The following is a 10852-nucleotide window of genomic DNA, read 5'->3' as shown; positions in this document are numbered from 1 at the left end:
TAAGTACTAACTTACCCCTTAGTCATTGGAACAATAATCAACCCTTTAGGACCATCCTAGGTAAAGTATGAGGATGTTTCCTGAATTGTACTAGGTTAGCATATGAATTTTAGTTGGACCCCTTTAATTTGATTTATGAAATGTATAATTTAATAATTAAGTTACCTATGGTAATTAAGAAAGTACCCTTAAGTCGTTATTACCACAACTAATCCTTTGGACCATCCTTGGTTAGGTACTAGGTTGTCTTTTTCTTGTCTTAACCGAAATCTGGAAATTATTTTGTGATTTAGTTTTTGCCTCTTTAAATTAAATAATTAAGTTGATAAGTAAATTAATTAAGTATCCTAGGGTAATTACTAAAATACCCTTAAGTCGTTAGGTTCTTAGATCTTTGGACCATCCTAGGTTTGGTACTAGGTTGTCCCTTTCTTGTCTTAACCGAAATCTGAAAATTTCCTTTTTATTTTCGGTTTTATCCCTTTTAAGTTAATTAATTAAATTATAACGTAACCTAGGGGAATTAATAAAGTACCCCTAAGTTATTAGGACCATAAATAACCTCTTGGACAATCCTAGGTTAGGTACTAGGTTGTCTCTTGAACTAGTACTAGGTTAGTGTCAACCGGTTTTCGTCCTAGGTTGTCAGGTGCACAAATGAGTCCATTTCAGTTAGTCCTAGGTTATTTATATATTTAGGACAGTTAGTTAGGACCTAGAGTTTTTTTAGGAAGTTAGGCCCCACTTATAGTGGTCCCTTGTGTAAGTTTTCCCCCACTAACAACCCTACCCAAATTCGGTTGGGGTGGTCCCCTTCTTTGGTCACTTCACATGTCTTGCATATATGCTTGCACATGTGTTGGTTGTACTTCCGAACTAAATATTATTTATGTTTCCTTTGTAAATGTTTACTTATTGTCAAAAGGATCCTCTCTATGTCCTTGGGCACTGCTCACTCTACATGATCATTTTAAATGATTATGTACTTACGGTACTAGGCTTTACACTTGGATGCCTAGTACCTAATGTGTTTCCAACTGATGAATTTCTGAATTTTATCTTAGGGTCTTCATTGAAGGTACATTTCCTAAACAAGCTCATTAATATTTCGATATATGGCTAACTCCCTTTAAGGCAATATTTTCTAATATACCCAATATTTTGCTTATTGGGTATTATATAGAAATTTGCTATTACCCCTTAGCAAATTTTCTATACTATGCCCAATATTTCTCAATATTAGGCAATGGAATATCTATCTATCCCCAATACGCATTTTTAAAGTCCTATTGATCTCTTCACTAGATATAAAATTTTCCGGAATATTACATTATCCCCCCCCTTAGGAACATTCGTCCCCAAATGAGATTTATACATCATTTAAACAAAGAGGGTGACTTTCGAAAGTTACTTTGTCATACTTAAATGTTTTTCTTTTGTGAGTTTCTAATTCACACTTATTTGGTTGATGCATATCATTCAAGATTATTTGAAGCTCTATCTTTTTTGATTGAGTAATTTCCTTCTCAATCACACTTAACTTAATGCACATCACAAATCATGCAACACATGGAACATGTCTATGCTACACAAAAACAACACATGAAATGCAAACATAACTTCATTTTAACTCACATAGTGCTATTATAATACATACGATTAGTGACCTATCACACCAAATCGACGAAAGCACTAAAACATAGAGTTTCTTAAACATAAACTAGACTTAGGAAGAGTATATCTAACCTCATTAAAAACATCTTGTTGGCCTTAAGATTTGAACCTAATGACGCCTAACTTAAGTTCAAAGGGACTTGCCTCTATGCCATCTACTTCTCTACATACCTCCTCTGCCTTAACACTGTCTCCTATGGGAGTACTAACTACAAACGGTTCATGTAAGATTTCAGAAAGTAAGTGAAATTTATTAGCCACCAAAGGAGTAACCATAGACAAGGTAGATCCTGCATCTAATAATGCATAAACAGGAAAGGAGAAGACAAGGAAGTTACCATTATCCACATCCGCGGACTTCTCTTCTTCCTCTCTTCGTTTTAACGCATAGAAACGGTTTCTCTTGGGGGGTTTCTTTACAACATAAGGATTTGCACCACGCCCATCTCATTTAGCCCAACTTACTTGGAAATTGAAGCCTTACTACCCTATTTTTATAGTCTATTATAGCATAATACTAATGAAACAAATCCATTTCTAAGCCATATTCTTGAGTTGGTAAGCATCCAACTTAGCCTTCTCCTCCTCATCAATACTCATACCAGGATTTTAGACATTACCATGCATTCACCTCTATGAAAAGAACCACACTCACCACACATCTTTCGTCCACGTTGGGCATTTACATTATGTCCTCTTCCTGGGAAGGCGAGATCTTGGGCCTTGCACCTTAGACCACTTGGCCATCCTAATTTTTGTGTGTATTCTTCTATGCGTTCACACAAGAAGGAAGTTAGCTACTTATAATGACACAAATTTTCAAAGATCTAGATAGCACAATAAAGAGTAGAAGAAGGGAGAATTTCCTATCATCGTGTAGTCTCTAAGTCATGATTGTGGCGCGCTTCACAGACATAAGTTAGAAAATATGTAATGTGGTTGTGTTGAGATTTAGATCGTAGGTAATTTAACATCATGCTATGATACAAAGTTTGTCACGACCTGGTTTCTGGAATCCGAATAACAACCGGTGTTGTTGACCTCTCAGATGTCGTAGACAAGTCTCTTCTTGCATTTATCACATTCATATGGTTAATTTTAGCGGAAAATTTAAAACTTTTTAAACATATGGAGTATACATAGACTTCATATAGTTATTTCATGAATTTATCATATACTAAGCATAACATAAAGAAACAACCATCTAACAATTGCGGAATCAATTCAAATCACTACACCATTTTAGGCCTATGGCCACCCTAGTAAAGTGTAGCTGAAACTAGCAGAAAGTGTTGTCTTTGATAAAAGGCTACATTGTTGGACTTTAAGCAACACTTTTTAAGGGGTGGCCTAAAGAAGCGTAACCTTTGACATTAGGCAACACTTTTTAAATGTCGTCATCTTTGGCTACACTTATAAAGCGTAGCCAAAGAAGTATAAGGGCACGCTTTGTTGTGATGCATTAGAGACACTTATTTTTTATTATACTACACTTAAAAAATGTGCCTTTGCAGTGTTTATTGGTCACACTTAAAAAGTGTTGCCTTTTATTGATCATCTAGAGCAACACATATAAAGTGTACATCTAGAGCAACACTTATAAAGTGTACATCTAAAGCGACAGTTATAAAGTGTAACTTAAACATTGGACACCCTACAACAACACTTTTGAATTGCATATATTCAATATATAATAACATAATCTTATACAAACAATAATTAGAAAGTGATTAAATCTATACACGTGGACATAGCTCAATTGTTTTCAAATGATGATAAAAGAATAGTTAACAGGCAAAATTAATGTTTTAGAAACTAACAAATCCACCACCCACCCTCAACCATTAAGAAGGCAACAATACTACAATAGTGAAGAAAGGCTGAATAATTATAAATCTTTTTTCTTTTGACATTCACCTACTCGTTTCACTTCGGACGATCATCCAAGGCACTGCCTCAACAATCAGATCAATACCCTTTTGTGGGTCAAGCCTCCTAATGAAACTGATCAATTGGACATCATCACGAACTAGTAAATCAAGTTCCTTCTACAATGCCGCTTTATATTGAGGCTTGCCAGTCTGCAGTGTGTCCAAGGAGCAGTTCAGGTAACCATCTGACACTATAAGTGAATAACTAACTCAGTGTTCCACTCTCTTTTGTATCAATCCTATTCAGAATACCCTGTAATTTCCAATAATTCTCATTAATTATCTGATGCAATCTCCAACGACCTTTAGAAGTCTGTTTCCACGAATATCCATGACTTACTGTAACTACACGATCTGTTACCTTTAGACTAGCTGCCAAAAGTTTGAAATGCTCACCTACTACTGGGTCATACAACTTGAAAGGGTCCATTAGTGTGGTTGAAGATCTACACATGGAAAATCCATTAAAGCACCACGACCCTGCATGAAATGGACAAAACTATAAAGCTGAAAATGATAGAAAGTTGGCTAAGATTGCTATAACCATTATTCATGCTACAAAAAGACAAAATAAATGACACAATTAGAAAATACTAACAAAATCCAGAACTTGGATAGAGATAACATCAATTACTCTACTGTTTTATATTCCAAATCATTGTTTTTACACTCTTCACATTATACTTAAAAGTTATATACTACAAACATTTCAAATAATTTGCACAGATCAAAGTAGGTCATGTTTTATTGGACGATCAAATTATTTCTAGTTCTCTGGTGCTTACATTACATGCGTAAGAATTTGCTAACTCCATAACAGCCCTTTGTACCTTTCAAGAAAAAAATTCATTATAAAATAAAGTTGTATTCAGATACATATCAAATGATGCAACAAGTATTAAATAAAAAGATGATAACTAGTAGTAGAAGAACAATATCTCTGAGTCCTACTGCATGAACAATAGGAATAGTCCCATATTTCATTGCATAATGTTGCTTCAGTATGCAAGACTCAAATCTAAAGGCCTGAGCAGAATGTATGCACCACCAGTTATACGATGAGAACTTCATCACAGAGAAACCAACACATCCTCTAATATATCTTTGTGTTGACACTCAAATTGCCTTAGTATCTGTTCAAACTCATGAACCTCACCGTGCTCCGTCTCTAGGTATTGTCATCACATCCCTTTTAATGGTTCGACTTGTTTCCACTCGCTAACCGCTTGGCAAAACTACTTTTTTTCTTTGGTTCACTAGGGCGAACAGTAGAAACAAGCAAACCTACAATTAAAACTATTATTTCTTAATTAAAGTTTCGATTCTACAAATAAAGAAACAAGTCGAAACAGAAATTAATGAAAAATTCATATATAAATTTCTCAATATATATTCAAAAAATTAGGAAGAAATCAAACTCTTTAAATTCTCCAAAGAAATTCACACAGAGAACAACTCCTCTTTCACACACATTATCAGAAAAGGTTGTGAAGGAGCAAAACCTTGGATTTAGTTAGCTAGAATGAAGAAAACGTGACATAGGAGCGGTAGGCATGCAATCTCTTAGTGTCATCTTATATACTACGTACTATAGTTATAAAAAAACAAGGTAAATAGAATTATGATTACTTAAGGAACTATGTTATACATAATATATACTTGGAACTACTGCAATTACTTACAACCAGACTTTCTACAGGGAGGCTTTCTGTGAATTCCTTCCAACAAAAAAACCCCTGGCCTAGGGGGCTGTATGCAACAATCCCAATGCCCAATCCTCTGTATTAAGGAAGCAAAAAAATGTGATAGTTCATAAAGTTCTTTCTGCTATCTACAGTTAGCTTAATGACTAACCAGTTCAAATACTATATGATAAAAATTGTGGTTTCATATGCAATAATATTGGTCATTAAAGTGATCTTAATCATTGAATGACAACATTCATCAGATACAAGCATACCTAAAAAGTAGAATTACATCTTTTTATATGTCATGAGTCCAAAAATAATACTCCATTCACACACAAGTGATGGAATGAAGAGCATGTTCCCTGGTAATTGTGTCAACAATAGCTTTAGAAAAGCCGAGCACGAGCACTCTTACAATACAATCTTTTCCTCAAAAGATATTTAAACTACTCATGCCTAGTTTCTACACGATATAGGAAATGACTCAAATTATTCAATCTTCTTATAATTGCATTGTTAAGCACAAGTGACATGCACTTAAACTACCTACTGAAGAACCATAGACTGTTAATGTCCTAGAAATCTCGGAAAATTCCACTTCATAAAAGACACAAGTTGACATTCAATTACATATATTTTTACAACTACTAGTTCAAATTAATCTACAGTATAAGATGTTAAGACATTATTAGGAAAAAGACAGAATCATGATCTCAAATACCAAATATGATTAACTCCCACAAAAAAAGGTAATAAGTTGCACACTTCTATGTTAGTCTTCAAAGACTATAAAATAGAAGAACCAACACAAAAAATAAGAAACAAATATCGCATTGCAGCTTTGCATGTTGTCAGGAACCAAGAAATACGGACCTTTATACACTATCCACAAAATTCTGGGGCACCATAGCGATAGATCGTAAGATGATCTCCTGACAACCAAAAATCAAGTACAACTTTACATATTGAATTTCAAATCCTTCGGTACAGTGCATAAGAAAAAAGAAAAGAAGGCAAGGTTTCAGTGAAGATTCATGATACACATGATGATCCACATGCTCCTACTGTAGCAGATCTACTATCATATGAAGTACAAGCAAAATTTGTATGTTATGCGATGAGAAAACCACCGTGGGACCAGATTAAATTATGTTGATCATTACTTGCTGCACTGTTGGTTGTCGAAGAGGTCAATAATGTCTTTTCCCCTGTTTATAAATGAAAGATTAACATGTTATGAAAACATTTTATGTTTAGCAGAACTAAGCAGTCGAAATAAGCTGTTTTATCTAGTTATAGTAATTTCATGAAGGATAGAACTTATTTTATCCTAAAAAATAATTGCATTAGCGCCATGTCTAGATATACACATTCAGAACCTTCCGAAGTAAGGATCTTTCATTACATATATACAAGAATAAGTTAGAGAATTTGTGCAACACAATTAGTGGTAAGGTTGGCATACATTCTACCCTCCCCAAACCTAGCTTGTGGGATTTCATTGGGAATATTGTTGCTATGTGGCATTTCATTGTGACTGAAAGACAAAAAACAAAGAAATATAAGTAGGAAGTGGTCCTTTGTTTATTAAACGATCTTCCGTGCTACATTCAACCATACTTCACACTGAAGTTAAAAGTTTCTAATTCTATTTCTTCTTGTGTAAAACCAGAAAAAATGCGATAAAGACAGTTAGACCAAAATTCTAATAATGCGATCAAGGAAGTTAGACAAAGTAATCTTCCCTTCACCTTTAATGAAAAATGATACCTATGGGAAGAAGCTCTTTCTGAATCCAAAATTAGAGTCGATATCCAAACGTCCTCTGGGACCTAAGAGGAATATCTTCTCTTTATTAACAATAACCACATGTAGCATTTCCCTAACAAATTAGTGAAAAGTAAGCTTACTCAAGATTTCAAGTACACGAAAATTATGGAGATGTTTAACTAACCAACAATATGACATGAAAGCAAATGATTCTTGACTTGTAGAATAGTGACAAAAGTCGAGTAAATGGAGATTTTTCATCACCTGATAAATTATAGGGAGATATCCACCAACATCACGCAGAATGGTAACATTGGGAAGTATTCCACCTTGACCTTCCACAACGACAAAAATATTGTCATGCCCATCACGTAAAGTATATCATACACTTGATTTACAGCATGCCCTGCATCACTCCATCCATTTGTGCTCATAGTTATTTCCTGCACGAAAAATAACTCCCAATATATGAAAATATCCCTTCCAAGTTATATTACTCTCCAGGCATGCTTTCAACTCAAATAAACAAGTAAAAGCAAACCATCAATTGATCTATAATCATGATTCCAGACAATTCCGACACTTCTTACATAACAAATGTTGTTCACAATGATACTCGATTATAAATTTAGCCACTTGTCAATTCATCCCATGAAAGCCAAAATAGAAGATTGAATTCACAAAGCCATAAACTAAAAACTTCCTACTAACACAGTTACTAAAAGTATGCCTATTGAAATCATATTCTTTATGTGGAAATTGTGGAAAGCTAAAATACACGTAGATGGTATATTTTAAAGAAATAGATCCAATTCCCATCCAGATGCTTTTGTGGTGAGAATCATAAGGCAGAATATATTCCTCATGATATCATAAAATATAAAATCACCTTGGGTAGTACTCCAAAACAAAGTGTTAGATCAAGCTGCGATGGTATTTAAGGAGAACCAAATGAGACTGTAGGCATTACGAGAGAACCAAAGAAGCGATGACCTTTTTGCCATATGCATTGGCATATCTGGCAGAAGCAGTAGCAGCACGTTCAGCCTGAGCACAACTTAAACCTTTTGCAGCAGACAAGGCTGCAACCTTAATCCGTTATGTTGTATCCTGAGAAGGACATTCTTCATTCTTCGAGGATGACATAATCTTGTCTCTCAACAAAGAGAAGTCCCTTTTTTTATTTAACATTAATCTATACCACTACCCTTGTTCGAAGAATAGCACAAGAAGATAACATTGTTAACAAAATAACAAAATACCAGCCAAAACACATAAAGGTAATGATACTATATTATTGTAAGAACAATTTTTATTCCTTCCAAACACAGTGCATGCCTAAGTAGAGATTAATAAATTATGCGTCATTCACAAGCTAGTTCATCAGCATATCTTATCTCAATACACCGAAAAAGATTGTCTTTTAGGTATTAGGGGTCTTAAGTTAAAAGAGAATATAAATTACACCAAGTATTAGGTATCTAAACAAATTGATATTGAATATTTTCTTAGATATTCAAGTAAATTAGTTAGTTAATTAAAACAACCTGGACAGACATTAAAACAATAACAACAAGAATTTAACTCTAACAGCAGAGAATACAGTGATAATATGCATCATACATATGCAAGGACGACTCAACCATAAAATCCGTGGATTTAAGCACAAAATCCTCAAAATCACAAATCCTGAAAGAATAAAAAATCCTTATATTATGTTCTCTCAAATACAAGCACATATCTATACATCCAAATACGCCAAATCGTACAAACCCAAAATCAAAGAATCGCCAAAAACAATAAGCAAAAAGATGAAGGACATACATAGATAAATAATGTGACAACCTTTATTCTTTGCTAAAATCGCCTTCTAGCTGCAAGACCTAATTGTTCCTCGACTTCAGTTCCTCAGTTGTTCAAGTCTTCAGCTGAGACGTTCTTCTGAGAAAGAGAACTTGTTTTTCTAACAAATGTTTTATGTATTTTATTAAAATTAATGTTTTTATGAATTAGTATTTTTGGCCAATAAAAATGGGAGGGAGACTTAAAATAATTTTGGAGGGAATTTTTTGAGTGAAAATTTTAGTGAAATTTTAAGGCCACACTTCTAATGTTTTGTTTTTACTATTATAAAAATAGGACACTTTTAAAGTGTGGCTATATATGTTAATAGTTGTTGTCAATTATATCATATTGTAGCAACACTTATAAAGTTAAGCTTATAACATTAAAGAGTATACTTTTGAAATGTTGCCTATATAAAGTGTAGCTAAAAGTTAAAAACTTGGGCTACTCTTTGAAAGTGTTCCCAAAAATATATTAGGCAACACTTTACAAGCGTTGTCTAGAATTAGTGTGGTCATAGGCCTAAAATGGTGTAGTGAATCAAAGAATAACATATTATAGTAGTTTTCCAAAACGATCTTATTACAAAGCTTCGAATAAATGTATGAAAGAAACTCTAGGGACAACATCTACTATCTATGTCTAAAACTAAGTCTATACTAAAATTGTATCATCCTCGAAATCAAGAGGACCTACCAAATGGTCTGGAGAAACGTTTATGTCCAAGTCGTTGCAAGAGTCGTCAATCTGTCCCTTAACATGCATCTATATAATAGTAAACAGTAGGGATAGTACACCACTTGTACTAAGTATGGGTGTATGCACACATATACATAAGTCTATGCATGATCAAAGAAAGCTTATTCTAAACAACATGCTATTTCAGGAAAGCCTAGTCACTAGACTTTCCTAAATCGTTATTTTTTAATTGTGGTATGAATATGATGTATGGTAATGCATTCAAAGCACACAACTCAATTTATATATGATTACAATACATTAGTATAATCAACATAATTTAGAACAACTCGGGCGAAGATTTGAGATTTTTTATCCTCTTAGGCCGAGAGCTCCTCTTTGTACACTTAGATTATTTTTTAGTCTTTTTCTTCTTGTTGTTGTGTAGTTCAATAATTCTTTTGGTCCTATGTTTTACTTACAAGTGCAATGATTCATTGTAGTCGCATACCCACAATTAATCGATGTAAGTAATTCAATGACTATGGAATAATTTCCCTGCCTTATAGCGAGTCATTCTTTACACTATATATTCAGTATCTTTCATAATCAATTCTATATTAATCATGACATTTATTTAATTACTTTCATGTTTTATTTATTATACATTTCATATAAACGAGACTTAAGAATCGTTGATGTAGCATTAAGACATCGACCTCAACCCGAGGGCCATCTTTAGCAAACACAGAATCTGATTCATTCGTTCATTCTACTTCACATTAATCATTTCATCCATTTGTATGCTTAAGTAAACTCTAGCTATACATAGGATGAAGTTTAAGACTCATCGGGATCATGAAGTGCAATGACCAAGAATGACCTAATGTCATTACTTGAATATGATTTAACCTTCTGATTGTCTTTAACAAACATCTTCGGTATAGTTCATTTCATTATCTTTCATACTTTGAGGAACTCCAACCTTAACCGACATAGATCATGGAGCATCATGAAATACGGTGGCTTCACTAAACCGATAAGAGGTGGAGTGACTGACAAAGGTGAAACTAAAACATGGTAGCGTATATAGAGAGATAAACCCTGCTCGAATCCTATGTTGATTGCATAGGTCCAACAACTAGGATATATTAGGGGACCCATACCCGCCTAAACAAACAGTCTAATCTCATGAGATTTACACGAACCTCTACCTTCCAGAAAGAAGAAATCGCGACTTATATTTAGCCTATCAGTGCTCAGTAT

The 10852-nt window shown here is 33.9% G+C and overlaps 1 long non-coding RNA gene across 20 annotated transcripts; it reads right to left on the bottom strand.

The window, feature by feature from the left end:
• Positions 1-3344: 3344 nt before the first annotated feature.
• LOC107024222 lies at positions 3345-9059 on the bottom strand. 20 transcript variants are annotated; one of them, XR_003579616.1, is made up of 8 exons: positions 8888-9059; positions 7953-8271; positions 7064-7506; positions 6167-6501; positions 5288-5384; positions 4391-4435; positions 4002-4085; positions 3345-3858 (listed from the first exon to the last, which is right to left on the bottom strand). It is a non-coding gene; the product is annotated as an uncharacterized LOC107024222 (long non-coding RNA). The 20 variants fall into 20 exon arrangements; XR_003579617.1 differs by having other exon boundaries at positions 7953-8266; XR_003579621.1 differs by having other exon boundaries at positions 7953-8173; positions 8888-9058.
• Between the last annotated feature and the right edge of the window lie 1793 nt (positions 9060-10852).

The sequence above is a fragment of the Solanum pennellii genome, chromosome 7, assembly GCF_001406875.1.
Source record: "Solanum pennellii chromosome 7, SPENNV200".
Taxonomy (NCBI): domain Eukaryota; kingdom Viridiplantae; phylum Streptophyta; class Magnoliopsida; order Solanales; family Solanaceae; genus Solanum; species Solanum pennellii.
Note: the sequence above shows the minus strand (reverse complement) of the source record. Positions and strands in the feature narration are given on the sequence as shown.